Source organism: Hipposideros armiger, unplaced genomic scaffold, assembly GCF_001890085.2.
Source record: "Hipposideros armiger isolate ML-2016 unplaced genomic scaffold, ASM189008v1 scaffold_31, whole genome shotgun sequence".
Lineage (NCBI taxonomy): Eukaryota > Metazoa > Chordata > Mammalia > Chiroptera > Hipposideridae > Hipposideros > Hipposideros armiger.
In genome coordinates this window covers 5,792,108-5,812,022 of record NW_017731381.1, presented here as the reverse complement: position 1 = coordinate 5,812,022, position 19,915 = coordinate 5,792,108, and the positions used below count along the sequence as shown (strand labels likewise).

General features: G+C 46.8%; 1 protein-coding gene across 1 annotated transcript in view; it reads right to left on the bottom strand.

The window, feature by feature from the left end:
* LOC109379989 (eyes absent homolog 2-like) overlaps positions 1–19,626 on the bottom strand; it is a 111,443-nt gene extending 91,817 nt beyond the window's left edge. Inside the window, exon 1 of the mRNA XM_019637109.1 lies at positions 19,264–19,626. The gene's annotated coding sequence lies outside the window, so the exon portion shown is untranslated. The remainder of the gene's footprint in view (positions 1–19,263) is intronic.
* Between the last annotated feature and the right edge of the window lie 289 nt (positions 19,627–19,915).

The window sequence follows — 19,915 nt, the reverse complement described above, 5'->3', positions numbered from 1 at the left end:
TTTTGTCTAAAATTAAACCCAACTTTCTAATTCTCTCTCAAACAATAACAGTCCTGAGACACGCCCCCCCTCCCCCATCCCCTGCTTTGACCACTTGCCAAGTGTGGACTGTGGGTCAGGCACAGGGCTAAGTGCCATAGGTCCATTATCTCACTGAATCTGAGAGGAATCCTTTAATATGCCCACTCCACAGATGAGAACAGCGAGGCTCAGGCAGTAACGCTATTATGGTAGGTTTAAACCGATGTCCACACAAAACCAAAGACTTCTAAGCTACTGACCATTCATTTTTTTTTTTAAGATTTTATTGGGGAATCAAGGAAGGGGGACAGAGTTGGGGAATTGAGGAAGGGGAACAGCCAAGTTGTTGTCCTTTAGCCTTAGCTGTGGAGGGCACAGCTAGCTCAGCTCCAAGTCCAGTAGCCATCAGGCCACCTGTTGGCAGCTCGCGGCCGCTCAGCTCAAGGTGCCGTGTTCAATCTGAGTTGAACCGGCAACCTTGTTGTTAGGAGCACATGCTCTCACCAGCTGAGCCATCCTGCCACCTGTTGGCAGCTCAGCAGTAGCTCAGCTCAGGCGCAGCTCACTGGCCCATGTGGGAATCAAACTGGCGACCTTGTTGCTCAGAGCTCGCGCTCTTAACCAACTGAGCCATTCAGCCGGCCCCCCTGACCACTCATTTTTTTAAAATGTAAATTCTGCTTAAAATATCAATCTTCATGGGGTTAATCCAACAAGATTGTTATGGAACAAGGCTGGCGAAGGAGCCACCGAGCAGAACCACCGTGTGAGCTCTTTCTGAGCGGGGAGAGGGTCTCGGTTCCCCAGTTGGTTTCTTTCCAGAGTTTCTCTGCCTCCATTTCCTCCAAACAAAGGGGAGAAATGGGGCCGGGAGAGCCAAATAGACATGGCAGGACAGCAGGGCAGTGGTATGGTGGCACCTCCGACCTGGCCATGGCCCATCGGGGCCATTTGGGACATGCTGCTGAACCTCCTCGGGCTCCTGTCACATCCTCTCTAAAATGGAACAATGGAAAAACCCACTTGTGAGGGTGAAAGGGGACCGTGGTGCATGTAAGCACCTGCTCAAGGCCAGGTTCACAGGTGGTGCTCCAACCTGCTCCTCCCCCAGCTCTCCACATCCTCCCAGATGCTTGGGCCCTAAACCTTCGCAGCCACTTGGGAGCTCTTTATAGCACTCCCCAGATCCTTACCTCAGCAAGTTCCATTGGCTCCACCTTCAAAATGGATCCAGAGTTCAACTACTTCTCACCACCCCTGCTGCCGCCTCCCTGGTCCAAGCCACCCTCTCCTCTTGCCTAAATAGTCTCCCATTAGTGTCCCTGCTCGCCTTTGGTGGCAGTCAGAGGGGTTCTGCTCCAGGTAAGTCAGAGCCTGTCCCTCCTCTGTGTGGAGCCCTCCGGTGACTCCCACCTCACTCAGAGAAAAAGCCAAAAATCTGATCATGGCTTAAAACGCCTGACACTGTTCACCTCTGGCTGCCTCTCTGACCACGTCTCCTGCTCCGTTCCCTCACTCTGCTCCGGCTACAGTGGATTCCCCGCTATTCCTGAGCACACCAGGCTCAGCCCCATGTGGGCTTTGAGCGAGCTCTTCTGCCAGAGAGTTTGCAGTGAGGCCTTCTCTGCCACCAACATGCTGGCGCCAGCCTGGACCAGCCTGCAAGAAATGGCGGTTAAATTTGCAGGAATCTTGCGGGCTGGTTAAACCATTGGTAGCTTGAAATCAGCCACTGTGGGAGTACTTACACGCTAAGAAGTGGCAAATGCTACAAATCAATTAATCGTTTATTAATATTTCCAGCGAGCCGGATCACCAGCACACCACTGCAGTGACCCCTCTATTTTAAATGAAAATGCAATGGAAAACACCACTCTTCCCTCCTCCACCCCAACACTCCTTATTCCCAGCTCCCTGCTTAGCACTTAACACAGGTCATACAGTGCGTGGCCTTGTAGTAGGTGTTCAATCAGTACGTATTGAATGGATGAACGTGGGCACCTATTATGATTACTATGAGAAACCTAAGCATGGATGGTATTTCGGACACTCGACGGGATTTGGAGCGCTGGTGAAAGGTCAAAAAGAAAACATCACATGGCCCACAGTACTAGCCTAGGGGACTGTTTTTCCTCCCTGGACATTCATGTCTCCTTGAGTTTCTATCACAGACCAACGTGACGAGATGCAAAGACACAGTAGGCAACACACTGAATGGGTTTTTTGGGGAAAGGCACTCTGGGTGCTGCAGCTCACAGAACCAGGGCTGGAGGAGATAATCAGAGGTCATGTGTTCTCTCCCTCCACCCTCCAACAAGCCTCGATGGCGGTCCACACTCCATAGCAAAACCTACTGCGTGCAAAATTTTTCAAAATGGCATCCACCATGGCCTTTGTAAGATAAAAGTTAAGAAATTCTCCAAAGGCTCTTTAAGATGAGTCAACTTCTCATCCAATGCTGAATTCCTTCTCTAACACCTTAGGCCATCACAAATGGCCTCAGTGGTTCCCAAGTCCACCTACGATTAAACCCAAATCAGCCAACTCATAGCCTCACCGCCCATGCTGGGCCCACGGGGACGCAATTCAGATCAGTGTTGCTCACGTGTGGTGAGAAAACACTTTTTACCAAACTGGTGGTGGGTGCCTGGAGCCCAGGAAATGATTTACTTCAGAAAGGGGTAAGGTCCCTATGTGGACATGCTAAATGCTATCCTGTAATGCACAGGACAGGCCTTTACAACAAATAATTGTCCAATCCCAAGTGTTAACAGTGCCAAGCTTGAGAAACCCTGACTTACCTAAAGACACATGCTTTTTTCTCTCATTGTTCTTCATACTAATGACTTAACTTGGTTTACACTTCATTTTCATACTTTTTTTTTTAAGATTTTATTGGGGAATTCAGGAAGGGAACATTGTGTTTTTCCAGGACCCATCAGCTCCAAATCAAGTTGTTGTCCTTCAATCTAGTTCTGGAGGGTGCAGCTCTGTTCCAAGTCCAGTCTCCATTTTCAGTCTAGCTGTGGGAGTGAGGGGGAGGGGGCGCAGCCCACAATCCCATGCGGGAATCAAACCGGCAACCTTGTTGTTAAGAGCACAAGCTCTCACCAGCTGAGCCATCCGGCAACCCATTGGCAGCTCAGCGGCAGCTCAGCTCAGGCGCAGCTCACTGGCCCATGCGGGAATCAAACTGGTGACCCTGTTGCTCAGAGCTTGTGCTCTAACCAACTGAGCCACCCCAGCCGGCCCCATTTTCATACTTTTGATGGACATGTAGATATCGGAAAGATTTCCCTGTCCTCTTAAATCTACTCTAGGATAACCAACAGCACCATCCCAACAGTAAATGGCAACTAACCCTGAGCCCCAGTGTCAGGGAGACAATAGGGAGAGGTGGGGATTGGGGTGAACAGAGAACTCATCCAACTAAAAGAGAGTCCTTTTCCCAGCCCCAGTCCAGTGAAGTCATGTGGAAATGTGGGCACAGTGTTGACAGATCTTCTGGTTTTTTAATGGAAGCCAGAAATCTGCATGTTTGTGTGACATGTCCACATTCTCAAATGTTGGCTCCATTTCCTGTTTTAAATGTTGTGCCGACCAAACAAAATGCATCTCGGCTGCCAGCTTGCAGCCTCTGTGTTGCATCAGACGTGACTGCAGTGCCACGAGCTGGACTGTGAAAAAGTGCAGCGGAGGCCAGGATGGAGGGCAAAGCTCACAGGAGGAAAGGAAACACGGGCTGGTCATCGGAGGCCCAGCAATGTCAGCCCAGGACAGCCAGGTCCTCTCCTTCCACTCCAAGTGATACTGAGGCATTTCCACCTTTCCGTCCAAAATCCAGGGCACCTCCCACACGTGGCTAGAGTGTCCCAAATACTGAGTGTGAATTTTGTACAAGATGCCATGAAAGAGGTGACCTTCCCCGAACACCCCTTACTTGAAATAAAAAATAATCCTCTAGGCCTGCAGGAAGCAGAATAGTAGGATGTCTGAAAAGCTCCAACCTTTGTAGGAATGTTTGAGGAGAAAAGGAGATGATACACCGGGAGGAGAGCACGGCGCCTGCAAACACTACAAATTTCATGAATGGCCCTGTAGCCCAGTGGACGAGGGGTGGAGAAGGGTTACTTAGAGGTGCATTAGAATCAGTTTTGGGGTCCACAAGGAGGCAGTCCACCCCCCACTTCCAGTGAATGTTGCTGGCTTCAGCTTGGACACCTACCTCTCTCCCGCTCCATCCCTAGTTCCAGAGGTGCCATGTGACAAAGGACAGCGTCCTCCTGAATGGGCATTACCTGAGAGATGGGCACATCACCTACAGTTGAGCTTTTGAGCCAGCTGCACCTGAAATGATTTCTCCCCAGAACTTTTTATTTCCCCAAGTCAACCGATTTCCTTTTTACTTACACCACCTCTGAAGTAAGTTTTCTGTTACTTATATGCAGTACAGTCTCAACAGCTATGTGGCCCTTGGGCCAGGTTTTTGCTGAACTCCGGCTTGGGGTGGAGAAGGCAGATGATGGATTCAGTGTCGTCAGCCTGGGCATCTCAGGTCTTTAGAGCTCTGAGAGCTTAGCTTACTCCTGCACCCCCCTCCCCTTCACCCCTGCCTAATTACTCAACTTTCCAACCTCCTTGTGTGGAATCCTTTAAGGCTCCCCCGCTTTTCCCCTTTCATGTCTGTAGCCATTGGAAACTACCACCCCAGCCCTTGCAATGCGAACAACACAAGAAATTCTTTGCCATTCTAAACAGTGGCTGACAACCATTTATGAAACCTGCAAACATTTCACCACTCCTAAATCAACCCCAGATGACAAAATAATAATCATCATGAAACTAATGGAAACCCAAAGGGCGATGGACTTGGACCACGTTGCCATTACCCATGATGAGGGGTGATCAGGAAAAAGTCTTGAGAAAGACATAAAAATGAAGCAAACTGATTGCTCCTTGGAACAAGTCTCAGACCCCATCCCCATGAGACTCGAGTCCTACTTTTTTTCCTGGAAACAATTTTCAGCATCTCTTGGCATCCTTCTGGTCAGGAATTGGTAAAAAGGAAAGGGGAGAGCGAGAGACGGCTCTGCCTTTTCACTGGAATTAGCTTCCCAGGGTCTGCGGCCATGTTTGGGGGGAGCGGTCACATCCTGGGAACTATACATGCATTTTGGTGGTTCCTCGCGGTGATTCAAAAATTGGGACATTTCTCATTAAAAAAAAAAAATCCAGATTTCCGTGTCTTTTAAAAAATCAGAGCACATGGGAATAGAGAGCCCAAATTCCTCCTGGTGAGTTATCCTGCCCACTTCATCAACTTTGTTACCTGCCTGGTTACTTTGAGTATCTGAGTTTGCAATTATTGATTTCAGATTTAGCTTCTGTATATTTTTTAAAAATCACTTTTTTAAAATTATAATAATTTTGATTTCAGTCATGTCTGATTGACACAGGCTGCTGGATTTAAATAAGGCCCTATCCGATCTAGCCCCTCGGCCAGGACCTCGCCTTCCCCTGGCCCTTTGATCAAGGCTCCAGCCACACCAGCCTCCAGGCTGCTCACATCTCAGAGCTTTCCCACTTGTCCTCTCTTCTCTCTAGAATGTTTCCCCTCAGATAACGGCAGGGCTCCCTCCTTCGTTCAGTGCTGTGCTCAGTGGCTGCCCACCCCAGGTACTTTCTATCCATTTCTCTTGATTTCCCCCCACAGGCTTATCACCACTTGACTTTCTGTGTCCTTTACATATTTGTGTGTTAATTTTTGGTCTTTCCCACCTAAGTACAGCTCCATAAGGGAGTAGTAGATTTAGGTTGTTTTTGTTCATTGCTGTATTCTTCATGTTCAGAGTAGTGTGCCTGGGACACAGCTGGTGCTCGATACAAATTTTTGAATGAATGAAGTTTTCCATATTCAGGAGGAAATGGAGGCGGGGGTGAGGTGCAGGGGGAAGGTGAAAGGAGGCAAACCCAGGAAGTCTGCCCACCTGGTCACTGAAAACCAGGCAGATCCTTCTGGAGAGAAAGCCATTTTTCATGATAGAAGAAAGAGAACGAGAAGAAAAATGAAAATCCTGAAATTAGAGCCCATGGCAGCTTTGGAGTGCAAGGTTTTGATAAGTGTTCTTCTCCGCCTCTGACCTGTCTCTGGGCATGAAGAATAATACAGCAGTGAACAAAAACAACCTAAATCTACTCCCTTGTGGAGCTGGAATTAGGTGGGGAAAGAACAAAAATAAACACACAAATACGTAAAGGACACACAATGTCATATGGCAATAAGCCTGTGGGGAAAACTCAAGAGAAAGGGGATAGTAAGTACCCGAAGCAGAGAGGGAGACCTCAGGAGCAGGCAGCCACTGAGCACAGTGCTGAACAAGTGAGGGAGGCCTGCCAGTATCTGGGGAAGAACATTCTAGAGAGGAGAAAGGGCAAAGGGTAGCCCAAAGTCCCAACTCTTCTTGGGACAGGGTGGGGATCTCCACTCTGCCAGGGGCCGGTCACGTGACTGTGGCGAGCCCCTGTCCCTGGGGCCTCAGTGTCCTCATCTGTACAGATTCTAATGGGACAGATGGGACTTCCAGGCCACCTCCTGAGGACTTCTGGCAGCTTCTCAGGTGGGGACGCAAAAACCCAATGTCTCTGGCTGTGTGGTACGTCATCTGGAAAAATCTGAGCTGTTTTCCAGCTTAAGGCATACGTCCCAGGCACTTTTCCCTTCGCTTCTACGTCAAGACTGTATCAAAGTGCATCTGTGCCTCCTCAGAAAGACATGATTTCTAGAGTAACTTTTTCCTCAACAGGTAATCAATAGCATTTAACAATCACTTGCTGGGTAGCAGGTGCTCTTCTCTGCAGGTCACAGTTGCTAACTCTTACAATGTGGATTCACTTCATAAATGAGGGAACTGAGGCTGGAAGAAGTTACATAAACCCAAGGTCATGTGGCTAATAAGCAGTAGACTCCGGATTTGAACCTGGACAGACCAGCTCTTAACCTCTGCATTATGCTGCACCTGAAGCTAATAGGACACACACATATATTCCTGTAAAACACCAAAAAAAAAAATACCATTAAGATTGACGTTCCCTTTGTTTTCCTCTCATGCCTGTCAAAAATAATTAATTGTTCAGTTAAATGAAGGTGAAAGAGAAAGTAAGTTTAATTCTTTCTATGCTGGTTAAAGAGACAGCGAGTGCACGGGTAAGAAGACAGCTCTGGAATCATATTCCCGCGTACTAAGCCTGGCTCTGCGGCTCACTCGCTGTGTGACCTTGAGCAAGTCACTTAACCTCTCTGTGCCTTCCTTTCCTCATCTAAAATGGGAATACTAATAACACTTCCTTTACAGAATTGTTGTGAGGAATAAATGAGTTGATGCCTATACTCATTCAGAACAGATCCTGGCATCAAGTAAGCACTCGGAGGTCATTTGTATTAACATTGTATTCATCCAAAGGCTAGCCATTCTTTTTTCAAAGCTATAAGATACACACTAAATGTATCCAGACACTAACATGGCCTGATACACCTTTACCAACACCCTGATACAACTTGACCCACATCCTTGAGAGATTTCATTTGCTTCATTTTATTCTCCTGAGAGCAGAGTACAAGCCAGGCAACGCTGGTTAGTAGAAGTTTCTAGGTATTTGGGGCGTTTGTTGTAAGCAGCTTGCAGGGACCAGCTTTAGAAGTAACAGGTTTCATTGAAATGAATAGATCTCAGGAAAAACGTCACATCTTCAGATTTGTGTTTCTAACACTTCGCTCATGAATTCTGCCATACCTGGGTGCCACCTTTGCTGGTAATTATTTGACGGACTTGATTTGAAACCATTTTTGTCTTAAGCAGTAAAAAGGTGGGAAACTATTTGTTTGAAATGCTTATTCTATCTTTTTCAAATGCACAATGAAGACAGAACTCTAAAAGAAAAAAAATGTTCATGCACGTTTTAACTTAATGTGGAAAGGGTATACGCCGCACTGAAAACAAGACTGCCCTTCGGAGACTAATAGATTCTTTCAGAATGTGTAAAATCCCAAGACTGTAGATACCCAAAGAACAGTCGGGCATATTCTCAGGGGTAAGTGACCTTAATTTTCACCCCTTTCTTTGAGTCCTTCTGGAGGTGAGATTCCATCATACCTTAAGAACATCACTCTTGGATGTGCAGACTGGTTCCCATCCATCACTGTATTTAAGTTGTATAACAAATCTGCTATAGACAACATTTGCCTCATGAACTGTTAAGAGTCTGGGGCTCGGGGGACTCGAGTGACCTATCCAACATCACACAGAAGGTGGGCGATGGCGTGGGGAATCCATCCTACACCAACCCCAACAGCTGCCAAACCCCTGACAAACTCTGTCTCATGGCCCCACATCATAAGCCAAGCCCCACCCTAGCCTGAGGAGGAGGGCATAGTTCCCTGGTTGCCAAGAAATTGCAGAGGTGCTTAAACACTGTCACCTAGAGAAGGATGTCTCAGCCCACTGCCACTATGTTTTCCATTTGTTGTTCGAGAAAGAGTCCATTCATTCTTGACGTTAAAGCAGGTAAAAGGCCGCAAAGGCTCAGGCTCATAAGGGTAAAGGATGCTACTGACATGTAAGAATCAACGATAAATGACCGTGGGGCAGGGTGAGGTCTCAGAGATTGTCTGTGTGCTTGATCTGGAAGGTCATGAAGGCGGGGAACAGGCCTGTGCTTTGGGTCAGAGAGACCTGGAATGAAATGTCACTGGGCTGCTATTTGACCTGTCCCAGCCTCAGTTTACCCATTTGTTAAATGGACACAAATATGTCATAGGATTTTTGTCGTTGCTGTTGAGAGGATTAAATGAGCTTTGTGAAAGTGACTGATACATCATAACATCTGTGAGAGACTTTCAAATCCACTTCTTCCCTCTCCAATTCTCCTCCCTGAATACTGAGATTATTTTGATTAAAAACGCTCAGATACAGGCAGACCAGTAGACTTCAATTTTTCAAAGTCCCAGGAGTCTGGGGAAGTTTCATTCATTAGACAATAACACAAGGTTAAAATATCCGTACGGATTGCTTATACAATCAGATATGTTATCCCAGTTCCGTGAATGGGGAAACTGAGGCACAGCTAGGCGTGACAGAGCTGGGATCTGAACCCCTGTAGTTGGGCTCCCGAGTCCCAGCTGTCAATGATACACCCCAACTTCTGCAAATCTGGTGAAGACCAGGACTCGGCTAGCTTGTAGAGCATATCAGATCTGGAACATTCTGAGAGTGGGCACCATTCAAAGCTGGGGTTAGGAGCGGGCCATGCGTCTTTGGCAGGATAAGGTAGCAGGAGAAAACTTTTGTTTTTCTTTTTCAATTCATTAAGGTTCATTGGGGTGAGCAAGAACCTCATTTTTTTTTCTGCCCATGACTTCCCTTTTATTTTAACGGGGAAACGTGCATTTCAAAGACTGCTCAATAGCAGCGTTGAAGTCTCAAGTTCAATCACAATGTCCCCATTGTGGCTGGGGGACTCCTTGGCCTTTAAGCTTGGGTTATAAAAATTTGGTCTGAGCCCAAAGTCTGGCTTTCATAGAATATTTTAATTTTGTTTAATGAATATTATTTTAAATCTGTTTGGCAGTTTTAAAATGTGTTCCTTTATTTTCAAATTAAAATTTACTGATGTTCAGTGCTTTCTTGGGGGTGGGGGCGCAGCCAGGAGTGGGGGTGATAATAATACAAGCTACCATTTATTGAGTGCTTACTATGTGCCAAACTTTATGTGTACAACCTCCTTTAACCTCACCACCACCTCGTGAACAGTGACCCCACTGCCTCCACTGTCTGGGAAGTTGAGAGGGTCAGCCCCAAGCCCACCGAGATGGCATCGTTAGTGAGTGGTGGACTTCAAGTTCAGACCAGATCCGAGTTCAGGTTCTGCGCTATTTGCCACTGCCCTATATCCTCTTGACATTGAAAAAGCATTTGGCTGACCAGTAGCTTAAAGGCACACCGCTGGCCCAGTATGCGGCTCCCTATAATCTCAAGGGTAATAATAGCTGGTTTCAGCATAACAGCTGATTTATTGCACATTCGATGTAGGCAGGCATTGTGGCGAAGCATTTTACGTGTATTATCTTATTTAAATTCTCACAAGGGCCCTTTGAAGCAGTTATTATTGTTATGATTATCATTACCCCAATTTTATAGAGGCGAACTGAGACCCAAAGCGCCTAAGCCACTTGCCAGGGTCGTGCAGCTGGTAAATTAGTATCATCATCATCATCATCATCATCATCATCCTCCAGGAACTAACACTGATACGATTCATACTATTTGCCATATACTATTCCAAACACTTTGTATGTATTCACTTGATTCCACAATAACCCCTTGAGGAAGGCGCATTATTCACCACCCTGTTTTACAGAGGAAGCCACTGAGGCACAGGAAAGTTTGGTCACCTGCCCAAAGTTGGCTAATGCTAAACAGGCTCTGCATCTGAGTAGCTTGGCTCCTGGACTCCTGCTCTTAGTCTCTAGGCCGGAAGTCAGGGCCAAGGCTAAAGTTCGGGAAGTCTGACTACCCCCACGCCTACCTGTTCCCCACCACCTCTTAAGGGAAGCAGAAGGTTGTCACCTGTCTGAGGCAGGGAGTGGGCTGTGGGCACTGCCGGACTCAGTTCTAGGCACAGAAGCCAGCGCACTGCTCTTACTGACCCAGGTAGGCATGGCTGCCTTAGGCGAGGGTCTGCAGAGTTGGGTCTTTTTCTCCATCCTGCGGCCTGAACACTGCAAAGCTCAATAAGTCATATCACCGGCCTCGGAATCCTCAATGAGAAAGAAGAGGCAGAGCGATATTGGTGAATACACACTGGGATCTGGCTCTCAGAGGTGCCAGACTGGGACCTTCTTGCCTTATTACCAATTACTGCCTTATTGGATCCCAAAGTCATTAACCCAGTGCCTAGAACACAGCTCAATAAATACTGTTGAATAAATGAGGGAAAGAATGAATGCATTTGTAGTTTTCTCCCATCACATGCAATGTATCAGGCGCATAGGAGGCACTCGATAAATAGTAGATCGGTGAAATGGCATATGAACTGTCCCAAGCGCACATCCTTCCTTGTCAACAAAATTTGTCTTGTCATATTGCAATAGCTCAGGGGTCAGCAAACTTATTCTGCGAAGACAGAAAATATTTTCGGCTTTTCAGGCCACGCGATCTCTGCAGGAGCCACTCCACTCTGCTCTTTTAGCACAAAAGCAGCCACGGGCAACAGCTCAGACCAGCTAACTGCAGTGACGCAGCCAGTATTTCAACAGACTCCAACTCAAAACTTCCATTTAGTCCTACAAGGACAGGCTGGAGATTCTGTGAGAATTAGCGGGTGTCTCATTTCTGAGCACAACTTTTGTACCTGACCATCGGTTAATATCTCCAAGGCAAAACCAGACCAGTGGGGACTGACTTTAAAACCCAGCTTGCCAAGGCAGAGACGTGTAGGGGAAACGTTAGCTCTTATACACGAGAGAGACAGGCTGGATATCCTGCTGCTTAGGAATCAAAACTGAGTTCAATCCTGGCTGTGACACAAGCCAGGAAATCACAGAAAAGTTATTTCACCTCCCTGAGATTCAATTTTCACTTCGGTAAAAAAGGGATAATAAGAATAAAAGAATAAGACTAATAGCAGCACATTCTATCTAAGGCTATTTGGAGACAAAAATAAAAGTGTTCGCTTAGCACAGTGTCTGGTCCATAATAGGTGTTCAATAAATATGGGCTACATGGTATTCCCAAACAAGTTTTGTGTTTTCTTAAAAACAAAAAACTAATTCATTAAAAATAAGCACCCCCAAAAATGACGGCAAAGCTGCAGGAAATGACATTTTCAAAATCAGCTTTCTAAGGGCAGTATGGCAAGGTATTCCAGGGGTCCCAAGGTATCAGAAAATTCTCCATTCTAGATCAAACCACTAGCAAGACCCCCAATCTCTGCCCACCATCCCCCCCTCCAAAAAAAGCCTGTTTCTATGTCCTTTTATCACTTTGCTTTTCTTGTCGGTGCCAGCACAATGCTAAAGACACTTGGAGAGCTTCAGACATTTGCTGGTTTAAGACATTCTTCCTCCCCTCCAGTCCCCCTCCCCTCCACACCCCAACATGAATGTCTCCAGGCAGCATGGCATCGTTAGCAAGAGAGCTCAGGCCCACGGCAGACAGGAGGTGAATAATCTCCTCGGCTCCATTCTTGTTCACGGCTGGATGGAGCCGAAACTCTGTTTACAACACAAGGAGCAAGTCACAACTTGTTATGCCACATGACACTCTCCGAGCAGCAAGTCACCGCTTCCCGCTACTATACCAATCTCACAAAAAGGACAGAGGTGCAGGAATCTGTCCCCTGGGCTCCCTGGCCACCACCCACTTCCCCATCAAGAAGGACATTCAGACCTCTGCTGGAGAGACAAATGCTTCTAGGACACCCTGACACAAAAGTCCCCATAGGTGCAAGTGCTACACACCCACGAAAGAAAACAACCTCGCTGCATCGATGCCCCTTCTGTCTCTGCTGAGAAGAGGTTTCTCCCTACATGGAATTTCCATCAGCACATGGGTTGGTCCCAAACTCAGGGACACAGTGGACGCTCTGTCCATACTTCAGGGAACTGCCAATCAACGAAGATCCGAAGGTTTGTACTTATACGTTGCACCCCAAATACCCAAAACACATAGATGTTAGCAGGAAAAAAAAAACACAACACAACGTTTTGGAGATGATTAATACCTTCGCTCCAAAGTTACTCCAGGAAGGGGATGGGAGGTGAAGAAAGAAATCAGAAGAAACACAAGACATGTTACACCTCTGGCTTCCGCATATCCAAACAGCAGGAATGACACATCTGCTTTGGAGTAAAGGGTGCCCTGGAACCTGCTTTTCCTCCCGACGACGTGAGAGGTGAGAGGGGTTGATTAAAGGAGATGGGAATTCCAGCCCTCCTATCTCGCTTTACTCCAAGGCCATCTTCGATTGTCCTCAGAACCCAAATCAAGTAAAAATCGTTCAGCTGCGGGCTTAGAAACCCCCTTTCTGTGTCCATTTCAACTAAACACATCTATCAGGCAGGAATTTGGACTTGGCCGAGGTAAGGAGAACTGGTGGTTTTCGCCCTGTTTTGGTGACCTTCATAGGGCTTATTTATGCACTTCAAGCTCATGACCTAATACATGTTGGTTTGGCTTCTCTTCTCATAATAGCAGCCTGTAAAAAGCTTTTGAGAATTCCCCGTGTTTTCTTATTTTGGGTCAAGAAAATAAAATCGATATCTAAGTACCCTTAAAAAAAAATGGCCTGCGCAATCTAAAAATTTGGAATGTTTCCATGAGGGCTAAGGATATCTCTTAAAGTCTCAAAGATCATCAAAGTTAAGCTCAACATTTGCCATTTTTTAAGGTGAGCTATTTGGTAAGGGCATATGTAAGAATTAGCTAAGAGCGACTTTTTTTTTGTTTGACATAAGTCAAACAATGACATTTAAAACTCACGTTAAAGCAATTACCGTGCAGAATTTTCCGTGTTTTTCCCATTTCTTAAACAGAAGTGTATATGTTTTCAACGTAGTTTCTTGCTGTAATTTTCTTTCTTGGCAAACCCACATCTCACCATGAAACCCAAAGTATGCACACTACAGAAACAATAATGGTTGAAACAGACTCGGCTGTCTCAGGCATGATTTTTCTTTACAAAATTAAATGTCTTTTGGCTAACATCCTGTAGATTTCAGTTACGAAAGACGATTTTGGGGAGATCACTAGAAAAGAAAGGGGAACTGACAGATTGAGCTGATGTGAGACAAAAGTAAGTTGCTATATTCACACAGTAGTCAGACTCTGTGGGGGAAGGGATGGTGGGGTTTAAAATGTTGATTTTATCACTTTTCTTTAGTTAAATTCACAGAAAATCAACAACTGTCCTTGGACTGGCTGTGAGTAGGTATGTATGGGTATGTTACAACTGGGAATGCAGATTTTAAAAATCTAACTTTACTAGATGCTCAGAAAGAAAACAGTGGGGGGAAAAATCCAGTGTCAGTGAAATCACACACTTTTTCATGTATTTGACACATCGCCATTGATACTAGATGACAACATAATTTCTAACCTGTTTTAAATACTTTGTTCATTTTAAAACATGTCTAAATGTGCATTATCAGACCAAGACAATTGTGCCAGGGGCACATTCTCAAAACTGTTAAGAAGTAAACCTGTCTCCCTGGCTAGCCGTTCATCTAAGTTCCTGTTATAAATTTCTGTGTCTATCTGAAAGCAGAGGCAGGCTTTTCAAAGAAGCCTGAGCAGGGACATCTGCGCCCTAGCTAGTATCATCAGAAGGTGATGACAGCGATGACGAAGCCCCTGCTACAGACCCGGGACTGTGTGGAGAGAGCCTCTCATCCATCCTGCCAGGCTGCATCCCAAAGTGGGGGCCCTCGCAGAGCCCTCTGACCCTCAGCCGGCCTGTCCCAGCTTCAGGCCACCGATGGCCTCCCTTAACCTTCCAAGTGGCAAAGAGAAATCACTGCAGTTACCTGACTCTTGGGACCACCTGTTCCAAATTATTCTTCGCTCTCCAAATGTTTATAATCTAACCCTCAAACAACAACCCACCCAGAGCGATCCAGCACCTTCCAGTAAACTTGATTTGGACGGCCTACCGTAACATTTTAGGGCCTTGCCACTGCCGGTAAATTTATTGACTCTTTTTAGGAACTGAAATGCATGGCGTTATAGTATAGAAGGAAAAAATCAAATTAGCCCTTGTAAATAAACAGTCATTTTCCTTCACAGAACCATGCACAACCTGCTAAATATCATGACTCACAAAGGCTCACGATTGCATATTCTAAATACTTAACGTGATTTTTTTTCTCTCTCTGTTTAAAACAACAACGAAGAACATCAGGGCAGAGTCGGAAAATAATTGTGTTCCATGCATTTAAAACCATCCAACTTCAGTACCTCTGTGCAAGGGGAACTGGGGCATAAATGTTCTCTGTACCCAGTGCTTACGGCACATGGGGAAGGCCCAGTCTGCACAGGTCTGAGGGCCTAGATTCCGCCTTCACTTGCTCTGTGGTCTCTCGCGAGTCATTGGACTTGAGACTCAGTTTCCTCATAAACAAAGTTGGAATATTATTATTATTATTATTATTACCTAACTCAAAGGGCTGTTGCGGGAACCCATCCTAAAAACACATGTCAAGAGTTGACTTCAGGCCTGGCATACAAGGACGTGCTCAATAAATGGCAGCTATTTTCATTATTATCAGTATTCACACACGGATATAATTTGCAAATACAGAGAAATGGCCAAGGCATGAATATGATGAAAGTGAGCAAAAAGAAGAAGAAAAATAAAAGCAGCAAAAGTACACATACAAGCCTGTGGCTTTATTTTGTCCCCTTTTCCCTACGTGGCAGGTACTTTCATACCTTGAAATTGATTTTAAATCACAGGCAGTGAGGAACAATTTCCTGCGCCTCTGATTCATTTACTGTGAGACAAGTGGGTCTGAGCCAGTCACTCCAAGTATTTGCCCCGATTGGGGTGGGGATGGGGGGTGGAATCCTCCGATTAGAAGAGGCATTAGTCAAACACCATTAGATCAGTTAAGATCTTCAAATAGTGAAAATGAAGCATTGTCTCAAGCAAATTCTCCACTAATTGTTTCCCTTCCAGAAGCTTCTTTTTGATTTGTGTGTTAGGGACTGTTTGAACTGCCACAAATCGTTGGGGGGATGGGGGTGGGAGGGGTGGGAGGAGACGCAAGTGGGCCATTCAGAAAGCTGTTATGATATTGGGGGTTGGGGATCAGGGAGGAAGGTGGGGAGTGTGTGTGAGTGTCTATGTGTGTTTTCTGTCAACAGGCTGTGTTTTCTCAACTCTAGGGTTAATTCTCTGTAAATAGATTCCGCTTGAGTCCACCAACTCCCTTTTCAGAGCAGCTAGCTAGAAAAAAAAAAAGTTTCCTTCCACCAATAAAGCTCAATCTTGGCAAGAATCAGGAGGTTCAGCCTTTGGCAGTAACTGAATAACCAACCACTTCACCTCCATGAACCCCAAAGATAAGGAGAATGACATGATTAGGCGAATTCCCCCTTTATATAAAATCTTTTGGGGGAAGTTCCCCTCTTCCCCCAAGGAATTCATGGCAGGCCAGACAACCTTGCATTTTATCTGTGCCTAGGTGATCAGAGGCCTTCTCATCCAATCCCGCCCGCCGCCCCCCACTCACACACTCACATACAACCCTACACTCAAACACAGATCACATGCACCTCTGACCTGTGGCCACTGCCTCATACATATGCTTTTACTTCTTCCCCAAGCATTTTTATGTTAAGGAGGCCTGCCGGGCAAAGACAAAACCCTATCCCAGTTGCAGATTCCACCCATCCTCTTACAGAAGAGAATGTGCTGTTCCTGTGTGTCCGGATATTTAGGGACGGGCAAATGTCTAAACAAGATAGCTCCAGTCCTTCATTTTGTCCTGACAGCCCCAGGCTCTCTCTCTACTGAGAGAGGCATCTGTCATAAGCTGTTGGGAGCCCCACTTATGCACCATAACGGCCTGCAATTTTATTATACAAGGAGTTTATTGCTGGCCTAATTAGTTTCAAACTGGGCATTCCAGCTGAGGACACCTAAAAAACATCTGGTGAAAGGAGAGAGAAGGCGTCCTCATTTCGAGCGGGTTACGGTTGGATTTCTACATAACTCTGGTCTCCTGCATTGGACACAAGTTATCTATGGAAAAGTAACTGAAAAAAAATACGGAAACGGTTTCTTCTTTGTGGGAAAGGAGTCATCCTGTCATGGGGGAGCCCAAAACGTCTTAAAGTGGACGTGATGGAACTGTGTATACTTTTTTACAAGCTACCGGGATCTCAATAAGCTTGCTCAAACCTAATTCAAAATGTTCTTAGCTACACACCAGAGAGTGTTTTTTTTGCTGAGGACTTTTTTGTTCTCCCAACAGCAGCTAGCATTTTATCAATTTATCCGTCTGGAACAGGGCTTGCAATCTCATACACGCAATTTAAAGCAGAAGCAATACCACAGATTTGGAACAGCATGTCTTGGGTGTTTTGGCCAAATGGTAATCCTATAACAAGTCAACAAATCATATCTCTTTGTGATGTGTTTAATACAACACAAAAGGCACGAAGAGAAGATTCTAAATCTTAAGTGATTAAAACATCTGTTTTCTAAAAATCCCCAAGTATTGGGATCACATCTTTATTTTATTTTACTTCCTTTAGTTATTTAATATCAGGAAAGAAATGTGCATATTTATACAATATTCTCATACACACAGCCATTACACTAGGTGAGCTATTTCAAGATGGAGGAAAAATGCTAATTCCTTTAAGATAAAAGAATACCACTGTAATCTTAAATTGCAAGAAAAGAATGGAGTAGCTGCCAACTATGTATGGGACAAATGAACTCATTTAAAAAAGTTCAGGTCCTTTCAAATCTAGCCCCACTGGTTGAAACTGAAAAAATTGAGTTTCCTCCAAAAGCAAGGAGAGTTTGAATACAAACACCATTTTATGCTTCGTCAAAAGCAAGATTCAAAACATCGCCATTTGTTGTATAAATGTATTATTAACTTTCCTTAGTCTGGGGATGTCTACATGCAAGGAAGTATAAAGTTTAAGAGGTTTCAAGTGATGGGAAGATAAAAGTGGGGGGAAAAACAATGAACATTTCTGAGGTAAAGTTGCGGGAAGATTTTTTTGCACACAGATTATTTTTAAGAGGAGGTTTCTCTCTTTCTCTCCCCAAATGGGCCATCGACTGGTAATGCGGTCCTTACACCCTGGTAGTAGCAATTTCACTCAAGCAAGGAAGGGAGGGGTCATGAAATTCATACAGTCGGTTTGAAATACAATTGTCCGCTGCTCATAATTTCCTTTGGAAGGGAGCTCCCTAACTCAAACATAATTCAGCACTCAAATTCGTACTTGATGTTTGTAAATCATTCTACCTTCCCCTCTGCTCTGACGAACAACTCCCCACTCCGATGTTCATTCATTTCACTGCACCTCGTAATTAAAAGGTACCTCCACCAGGAGTGATTTACACCTCAACGTCATAAATAAAAAAAGTAATTAAAGATTACATAGCATTTCAGGGAAAGGGGGGAAGAAAAGAAAATGGTATCCATAAAAATGCGGCATCAATCTTGCTTTTTAAAAATACTTCGGGACGCAGCAGTGTACACGCACTGTCACTCTTAGCCGAGGCGTCGCTGGGGGGGATGGGGGGGTGGGTAGCAGGAACCTCGCTCCGCCGAGGCGCTTCCCTTTCCACGGCTGAGAAATGCGCATTGAGGATTTTGTGGTGCAAGTATTTTTACCAGTCAAGCTTTCCTAGTATTCCTTGAGCTTATAAACTATTTATTTGGGGGCAGGAAATATACTTAAAGAGCTAGGGCCAGCACGGCCGGTTAACCTCCAGACTCCTAAAAAACATCTCCACTTTCCACTTTCCTCCCATTACAACAAACCCCTCGCCTCCTTCTAAGCATCCTTCGGAGGTAAAGTTTTTTTTATAATTTCAACTCCAACTTTCAGCAAGCGTACAAAAAACCCCCAGAGCTGGACCAGCGCAGGCCGAGCGCAGACGGACTTTAAAAATGAAATGTAGCAACAGGGAGAAGGCTCAGCGGGCCTTTCCAGACCCATCCCGGGGATCCCAGAGTTTGCTCCTTGGTTACCCCATAAACAGTGCCTGAGGGGGTGAGTTGGGATCCGGCTTCCGGCGCCTCTTCGGTCCGATCGGGGAAGCGCCCCTGGTCGCGAACCACCTCGGCCATAAAACGAACCAAACGGAATCAACCCCGCCGCGTCTACACCGCCTGCGCGCCATGCACTTGTCCCGCGCGCGGGAGTGTAAACTTCATGGTCTTTACCCCCCAAACGCATGGGGAAACTGAGGCCCGGAACCTGGGACGGACTTTCCCGAAAGAGGTTCTGCCTGCTGTCTCCGCTGCCCTCGTGCCTGAGGCGCCCCGAGAGCCCAGGGCGCCCCGATCCAGCCCGTGCGCCCCCGAGAGCCCCGAAGGCAGCGGAGGCCCGGGCGGGGCGAGTGCCGGCGAGAGGCGCAAGTCGAGGGGTCCGCGTCCACCCCCGCCCGGTGAACCCCGGTGGGCAGCCAGGGGTGGGCGCCGCGGGAGGTACTCACCGCGCGCAGTGGAGAGGGTGCCCCGGCGCGGTGCGGACCGACGGGCTGGCGGGTGGGCGCGGGTCCGACGCGGCAGGGCGACTGCGGCGGGCACGTTGCCGCCCCTGCCGCCGCCGCTGCCTCCGCCTCCTGGGCTGCCGCCGCGGCTGCCTGCGCTGGGAGGACCGGCCCCTTCCCCTCCCTGGGCCGGGCCCTCCCTCTGCCCCCGCCCGGGTCCCCGCGCCGCTGCGTGGGCGCGTGGGGGCGCCGAGGCGAGGCGCTGGGCTCCGCGGGCGCACACCCTCGGCGGCTGCACGCGGGGCGCGGGTCTCGGGCCCTGCAGCTGCCGCCGCGCTGCTCTCTGCGCCTGCAGCCCAGCGGAGAACGCTCGCTCCTGCGGGTCCTGGAGGAGGCGAGGGCCCAGCCTCCTCCCCACCCACCGACACCCCACACCTCCTCCCCCTGCAACCCAGGCACGGCCCCTGAGAAAGGAGTGATTGCTTAGAAGGGACCTCAGCAATTACACTGAATTCATTCTGAATGCATTCATTCACCCATTCATTCATTCATTCACTCATTCATTCATTCTAACATATATTGCACATCTGCTGTGCCAGGCACAGCACCTGGGAGATTCGATTAAAACAAAACAGACTAGTTTTCTGCCCTCCCA